This window comes from Heliangelus exortis, chromosome 18 (assembly GCF_036169615.1).
Source record: "Heliangelus exortis chromosome 18, bHelExo1.hap1, whole genome shotgun sequence".
Classification (NCBI taxonomy): domain Eukaryota; kingdom Metazoa; phylum Chordata; class Aves; order Apodiformes; family Trochilidae; genus Heliangelus; species Heliangelus exortis.
Window position 1 is genome coordinate 9,089,591 of NC_092439.1, and position 8,421 is coordinate 9,098,011.

At 47.5% G+C, this 8,421-nt stretch overlaps 1 long non-coding RNA gene across 1 annotated transcript; it reads left to right on the forward strand.

Moving 5' to 3' along the window:
• Nucleotides 1-246: 246 nt before the first annotated feature.
• On the forward strand, nucleotides 247-7,385 carry LOC139804665 (uncharacterized). Its single transcript, XR_011729484.1, has 4 exons — nucleotides 247-699; nucleotides 801-964; nucleotides 4,667-4,768; nucleotides 7,049-7,385. It is a non-coding gene; the product is annotated as an uncharacterized lncRNA (long non-coding RNA).
• The last annotated feature ends 1,036 nt before the right edge of the window (nucleotides 7,386-8,421 follow it).

Sequence of the window (8,421 nt, forward strand, 5' to 3'; positions counted from 1 at the left end):
AATTTGTAGCAGGTCTCAGCAAGGCCACAACTGATGGAAATAAAAGTAGCTGTGTAGTTCAGTGCCATCTGGCTGCACAGCTCTCTCGGGTGGGATCTCCAGCAGTGGTATGTAAAACAGGCAACCAAAGAACCAAGTGTCCTCCTCTCCCTCATTCCCAAATGCTCAGAGGCTCAAGCATGTGGATTGCTCCATGGAGATCAGTGTTGCTACTCACATGCTCAGTGCTAAGTGTGTGCATGTGTCTGTTCAGGATCTGGGCTAAAAGGAAGGATGAGTTTTTCATCCTGTGACTTTGGGACCCTGGGGATTGTCTGCATTGCAGAACACAGGGAAACAGAAAATAAGCCCAGAGGCAGCTTTGCACTGCTGCACCAGGAGGTGAAGCAGCTTATCGGCGGCTCTCTGGGACACTGATATGCCAACCCAGAATCAGCATGCACCACCACAGGGCTGGTCAGCAGGGCTGCTGGCTCTGCTCCAGCTCTTCCAGCCTTCTCCACCCCCCAAAAAAAACTACTCCTGCCCTTGAGCAATACTTAGTGAGCAGCTTATGAAGTTCTTCATCTACCTGAAATGCAAAGGGATAAGAGCAATGCTCTCTCTTTAAGAAATTATCAGGAAACTTCAACTCTCCCAAAAACAATAGCCAGATGGAAATAAAAAGTGAGAGTCTAGCTTTGAAAATCATACTGGCAGGTAACCCTGAGCATTGTACATGCCTTCATGTTGCACCCGTGAGCTTTCACGTGTCAGGTAAGTGCTTTCCTGAACTTTCTCGTCTTTTCCTTTTTCTGTAGGTTGCTTTGGGCATATCACAAAGAAAACCTGACTTTAAAAGTGGTGCTTGGACAGGAAGCAGCAGTGTTCCAGGAGGATTTTTGAGTCAAACAGGAGAGCAACTGGCTTCTCAAAGTGTGTGTTTCACGGATCCCTAAAACATGGTGCTGCACCATTGGAGCAGGTGAGTGAGGAGGCGTTGAGGTCACTCGACATTCTCATGTCCCAGCAGCCCCTATCAGAGGTGTTTGAAGAGCCCAAGCTCTTGTGTCAGCAGACCTATACCTCCAGGGACTAGTGCTGAGAAATCAGTGCCTGTTTGCCCGGCTAGGGCTGCTTTGACTGTGCTTCCAGGATCTGGGCAATAAGTCTTTTTCCTGTGCCTTGTAAGCTGCCAGCGGTCAATTTTCTGCCAGGAGAGCAGACCAGAATACAAGGGACTGACTCTCTCCCCTTTGTAATGTGTTTTACAATTCAGAGAAACTTTTGTAATAGAAAAAAATGTTTTTAAATATGAGACAACCTAAATTGTTAGAACAGTTGGACAATCTAATTGGCTATAGTAGACAAGAAAAAAAAAAAACCAACAGGCAAGAAAACATTTTGGGTTGCAGTATTAACAAAAGCTGGAGCTGCAGATCAGATTGCGAGAAAAAAATATATTCAGGGAGCCCTGTTCTACCTGCAGGTTTAAGACAAATATTCAAGCCTTCAACAAGTAATTTGCACCTATCTGGAAAACGTTTTGCTCTGAGTTGCAGAGCTTAAGCTCTGAAAACTGTCTAGAGGTACAATGTCAAGGTCAGTCATGTGTTGTAGATTTACCCCAGGATGTGTCTGGGGCTCCATATGTACAAGAGGGATGATGAAAGAGGGCTTGGCTGGAGCACAGCATGGCTCTAGGACTACTGGCTTAATTTTCCTGACACTTTGAGGGTAGCTGCATGGTTTAGCTCCAGTCTATAAGAAAACTGAAGGCTGCTTCAATTTGTGGTTTTTACCCAAGAGCTTGGAGGAGGTTTTCTGACCACCAGGGATCATGCATAAAGGTGAAGGAGCTGGAGGTGCACCTGCCAGGGCCTGGCAGAGGTTGATGCCAGGGAGTTCTGGTTAGGCAGGGGTTGCCCTGGCACACATGGCCCTTTCCAAGCCCTCATGTAGCAATCTCTAATTTGCACCTTGTGGAGGTGATTTCATTTTATCCTGGTATCTCTTAAAGAGCTCTTTTCTTAGGGGTAGCTGAGTATTTTTCAGATGTCTATGTGCTTTTTAATGGGTAAATATCACTCATATTTTATCAATGAGCAACTGAGGCATAAGGAGGTTAAGGGACCTGACGAAGGTGATAGCAAGTCAAATTGTTTGGAATTTTGTAGCTCTGAAATATATCATCTTTCTAAAACAGGAAACCCTCTCAGGAGTAGTAGGTTTTCATTAAAGCAGCAGTTCAAACCTGTCGATCTTGATATATTGGGGAAAAAAAGGAATGTCAAAAATGTGAGAGTTAGCTTAGTCTCTCTTAAACTAAACCACCAGGTTCACGTTCCTATGGAGAAACAAATACCCTGCAGGCATCATGGTGTCTTTGATTTATTTTTGGAAGCTGAAAACTCCCCCTTATGGTGTCTGAGCTAAGGAAAAAAACAAGGATTTTGCAGGCCAACAAAAGGTTTCTGGAGGAAAATACCTCCAGTCCCACTTCTCAAAGAGTTTATGACATGAGCAGTTAAGCTAATGTAATCCAATTTAGCCTCCCCTACATTTCAAAATTGGATTAAAGTTCGTAAGTCATTTAGGGAAAATGTTACCCAACAGAGTAACTGTATGAGTCTCAAATTAGCATCGGGTCTTTGCAGTTGTGGGTGCAGACCCTGGTTTCGGTCATCTGAATAAATCAGGGTAACCGACATGCCCAGGGATGCAGCGCAGACACTCAGCCTGCTCAGTTGGGTGGAAGCCCACCAAGCTGGGATGACTGCGGGTATTCTGACAGCCTTGCTGTTTGTAATCTCCCTGATCCTTGCTCCATATACTTTTCTTTGGTGAGACAGGTCATCTGAATCCTGAGAAAAGGTTTTGGTTTGATGTTACATGCGCTTCCCTTGCAAAGGAAGAGTGGGTTTTTCCTCCTGCAGCAGCAGTGTGTTGCTGCACGTACACGAGTGACGCAGCTCCAAGCATGCTACCAGCTCATCTGTAAAAACCCCGTGTGGTACCGCATCTGTGTGAATCTGCCTTTCAAAACAGGATCCGCAGACGTGATTAATTACACGCCAGCCGAGGAGCCGCGGGGCTGTGGGGAGCGGTCGGGCGGCGGTGTCCGGCTGCCATCTGCTGTCCGGCCCGGCAGGACCGGCCCGACAGGCACCCCCGAGCCACCCCGGACCGACGACAGGGCTGCTCGAGCGGCAACCTCTGGTCTGTGTCCAAGCCGTGAGCAAATCCTGCCCAGACCCACCAGGGCCCCCCGCCACGGTATCTCCCGCATTCCTGCGGCAGATCTGGTATTTCTTATTGTTCTCTCCGTCTCTGGGGGAGCAGCTGCAGCTGCCTGGCCGGCCTGCCGGGGCAGAGCTGGCGGAGTCCAGTGCTACGGGTCCCAGAACTAGCCGGGGGCTTTGGAAAAATCGTGTCAGTCTTCTCGCCCTGCTTCGGCACGTAGGGAGCCGAGCCTGATCAGGAGGGGAGAGATAAAAATGAGAAAAGAATGGAAAACTGGAACGGGTGCGAGTGGTCGCACAGCAGCGCTGGCCTGGAGGTGGTTGGTGCCCGCTCGGCACACGCTGCTCTGGGCCCAGTGCTGGCCCAGGAGCTTTGTGGTAAATAGCACGGCAGCAGAGCAGGCCTGGATGGTGGGGTGGTAAATGTCTCCTGGCTGGTACACTATCTGCTGGGTCACAGGGACACCAGTAAAGGAGACTGGTCAGAGTCAGGTGAGAAAGGGAGGCAGAGACGGAGCTGTCTTCAAAGCTGTGCAGGACCAGTCCGTGTTCTGCAGAGAGCAGAAATGTCAGCAAGCAACCTGGCCCAGCAAGGCTGTTTGATACCCCGTGTTGTTTTATTTTTCCCTTTTCCTTTGGTCAGCTGTTCTGCCAAGCTGGTTTTCTTACTGTCCCTAATGCCTGCGCCTAGCCCATGGCTGCCCATCCCCTGGAAATGCTGTCAAGCAACATATGTTCTGGATTTTCTCCTGCTGGCAGGGAGGATTTGCTGGCCAGAGGTGGTCTGAGAGCAGTTGTGGGTTTGGCTTTTGCCATCTGTAAAGGCGGCAGCAGAGGGGGTGAGCAGGAGCACAGGCAGGGAAGTTTCTTTTGCAAGCAGGGACAGGCACAGTTCTGCTGCAAGTGCAGTCTTGGGGTGATGGTTGTTTCTGTCCTACCATCTCCCCAGGATGGGTCAGCAGCAACCCCCTTGGGCATCATGCAATCCTCACAGGTGGGTAATGGGCCACACAAAGCAAAACAGCAAACACAAAAGATGGTACCTCCATCCCCACAGAGAGCAGCCTCACAGAGTGCTTGGGCCCCACCATACCAGTCAGCTTTTTGGGAAGGACTTGTGAGTGAGCATGCTGTACCACCTTCCCCATCATTTCCCACCTTTTTTCTGGAAAGCAGCCCAGGACCAAACCAGTGTTTCTGGCAGGGGGAAAAGGCCATCTGTGAAATGAGCACGTCCCTTGCTGGCAGACAGCAGTCCACCACTTGGAAAGAGCCAAACAGCCCAGTGCTTTCCTGGCAAGGGAAACAGTTGGGAGAACACAACCTAAGGCTGCTCCAAATACAACATTTCTCACAGGCGTACTGTGAGAGGGGCTTTCTAAAGGTGTCTAAGGTAAGTCTGACCTTAAATAGGTGTTACATGTGTTTTTTTTTTCTTTTTTCAGCCAGGACCAAGGAACCAATGCCCCAGAGGATCTGGGCTTCCCCCACTCCTGAATGATGAGTTCAAGCTGAGCTGCGCAAGCCTCTTCTATCACCATGCTCTGGTAAGCATTGAAACAGCTAATAAATGTCAACACCAAGGAAGATATGCTGCTTTAGAAATGCTCTCATGTCAGTTGAAATCCCATCTGAAATACTAACGTGTTCAAATTAGACTTGCTGGCCAAGTTGGGTGAAAGAACGTGGGCACCTTGTGCAACTGTGGGCAAGAGCAGCTGACACAGACCTGTGCGAATCGTGCTCAGTCGTCCTCACAAACACCCCAGTAGGTTTCTTGTGTTGAAATCTGCATTGCCTGAGCAAATCACTGTCATGTGCTCAGAAAATAGGTGACAACAGGAAACAGCAGGTGAGTGCTTGCACAAAGACATGAGGCCTGGATCCTGTAAAAGCTGTTTGTGTGCTATAGCCCATGGCAAGTAGCTCTCTTTATTAGCATTGACATTAATAACAGTGTATAAAGCTGGTGCTAGAACAAGGTCCTTTTAAAGGCAGAAGAGCAGTATGAGCACACACACACACACTAAGGTAGAAAGGGTTTGGGGTTTTTTTATGCTTGTTTTATTTGTTAAGGAATTTAATATAATGACTGATGGGGAAAGTGAGTAAAATTGTTCGGGGGGTTGGTTGTGTTTTGGGGTTGTTTTTTCTGTTTATCAACATTCTGCTTGTCTGTCTGGGGCTTTCCTCTGACAAGCAGCTCATATTCTCTTACATTGCCTCTGTCCATTAGGGTAAAGTACCAGAAAGAAGTGGGGAGAGGGGCTGTCATCAAGTGGTCTTTCTGGGATTGCTCTTGTGTTAAAAACTGCCTCATTGAATCTCCCTCTCAAGACTTTTCAGGATCATAGATCATTTTCTCTTTTTTTGCATCATTCAGTTCCAATTTTAATTTATTTTGGAAATGAGAAGTAGCTACTTTTTCCCAAACCTTTTTCCATTTGAAGTGTTAAAACAACCATTAACCTTCCTATGTTTTGAAGAATTTGTACTTTTGATGTAACTAGAATGCCAGTTCATAAAACAGCACTTTTCTGCCCTTTTACTTCCCTGGCACTTCCAAGTAGTTGAAATTCACAGTCACACTCAATGTATGAAAGTCACCACAGTCTCTAAATTCCTCTGGTGTTACAAACTTTCTGTTTGTGTTTTATTTTGGACCTCATGGCCACATCAACAGTAACAGGGGCCCTGAAGACATGATGTCGGGATGGCCCGTCTCTGTTTTTTTTCTTTTTTCTTTTTTCTTTTTTCTTTTTTCTTTTTTCTTTTTTCTTTTTTCTTTTTTCTTTTTTCTTTTTTCTTTTTTCTTTTTTCTTTTTTCTTTTTTCTTTTTTCTTTTTTCTTTTTTCTTTTTCCTTTTTCCTTTTTCCTTTTTCCTTTTTTCTTGTCTTTTTTTTTTTTCTTTTTCCTTTTTCTTTTTCCTTTTTCCTTTTTCCTTTTTCCTTTTTCCTTTTTCCTTTTTTCTTTTTTTTTTCTTTTTTCTTTTTTCTTTTTTCTTTTTTTTTCTTCTTTCTTTTTTCTCTCTTCTTTCTTTTTTCTTTTTTCTTTTTTCTCTTTTCTCTTTTCTTTTTTCTTTTTTCCTTTTCCTTTTCTTTTTTCCTTTTCCTTTTTCTTTTTCCCTTTTTCCTTTTCCTTCTCCTTTTCCTTCTCCTTTTCCTTCTCCTTCTCCTTCTCCTTCTCCTTCTCCTTCTCCTTCTCCTTCTCCTTCTCCTTCTCCTTCTCCTTCTCCTTCTCCTTCTCCTCCTCCTTCTCCTCCTCCTTCTCCTTCTCTTTCTCCTTCTTCTCCTTTTCCTTCTTTTTGTTTTTGTTTTTTGTTTGTTTGTTTGTTTTTCTATTTTCTTTCCTTCACCCCTCCTTGTGACTGAGTCTGAAGAGATGAGTCTGGGTTCTGCCCCCAGAAGAGGAAGACATGTGAGCTGGCACACTTATTGCAAGTCCTCCTCTCAGGCCCACTCCTGCAGCCTTGGGGCTTTTTTATCCTGCAAGTCACTAAGCATCCCTCAGTAAGACAAGGGAGCACAGGCTGGGGCTGAAGGATAAATGAGGCCTGTGCAGGCTCATGGGAAAACACAATTAAATATTAATTAACTAACCTTCCTTCCCCCTTTTTCTTTGCCCTACTTCGGGCCCACCAGGAAAGCTGTATGGCAGCCCCAGCTCTGTGACGCAGCTGAGAGCTTGCTGACAGCACAAGCCATCTTTCTGTGGTGCCACGGGGTTGCTTGTCTGTTTTTTAATATGCCTGGTTTAGCTTCAAGACTCCGAGCATAGATTTATCTGGGCCAGTGGTAACACTTCTGTGCTACAATCCTTTTTTCTAGGCTCCCGGGACATGTGAGAGATCAGAGAAACGGAGCTGAGCTGAGCTGACAGAAGAACCGAAGTGTCTCATGAATTCAAGGCCGTCGTTGAGGTGTAATGATAATACAGCAGGAGCCCTGGTTCCCTGAAAACACTTCTCCAGCCTTTTGCACATCATTGTGCCTCTCTCTCATAACCGGCTCTGCAGCGCCGAAAGGGTTGGAGCAGGAAGGTGGCGCCATGGCCTCGGGCAGCCCCGTAGGGAGGGGGCAGCCCGGCCGAGCCCGCAGGCTGCGGCGGCTGAGCGGCCACGAGGTGGCAGCTGGAGCCCAAGGATGAGCGCGCGCGCGCGCGCACACACACACACACACACACACACACACACACACACACACACACACACACACACACACACACACACACACACACACACACACAGTGTCCAGGACACACACGCACACACACATAGTGTCCTGGACAGACAGACAGACAGAAAGAAACACACTTAGTGTCCTGGACGCACACACACAGAAACACACGCACACAGCCACACGTAGTGTCCTGGACACACACACACACACATAGTGTCCAGGGGACACACGGACACACACACACACACACACGCACACGTAGTGTCCTGGCCAGACACACACACAGTGTCCTGGCCAGACACACACATATAGTGTCCAGGGGACGGACACACACACCACACACACATGTCATGTCCAGGAAACAGACACACCACACACACACACACACGTAGTGTCCTGGACAGACACACACACATAGTGTCCAGGGGACACACACACTCACACACACGCATGTGTTGTCCAGGACACACACACACCACACCCACACACGGACTGTCCAGGACACACACACAAACACATAGTGTCCTGGATACACCACACACACACATACAGTGTCCAGGACACACGCATACACGCATACCACACACACACGAAGTGTCCTGGACACACACAGATGGTGTCATGGACACACACACCACAGACACGCACACATCATGTCCAGAACACACATGGACACACGTAATGTCCAGGGGACACACAAACTGTCCTGGACACACACACACACAGTGTCTAGGACACACACACACACGTAGTGTCCTTCACACACACACACGCACGCACACATCGTGTCCAGAACACACATGGACACACATAGTGTCCCGGACACACACACACACAGTGTCCTTCACACACAAACACACACACACACACACACACACACGCATGCACAAACACACACATAGTGTCCTGGACACACACACACCACGCACACACACACATAGTGTCCAGGACATGGACACACACAGTGTCCCGGACACACACGCAAACACACAGAGTGTCCTGGACACACACACACACATCGT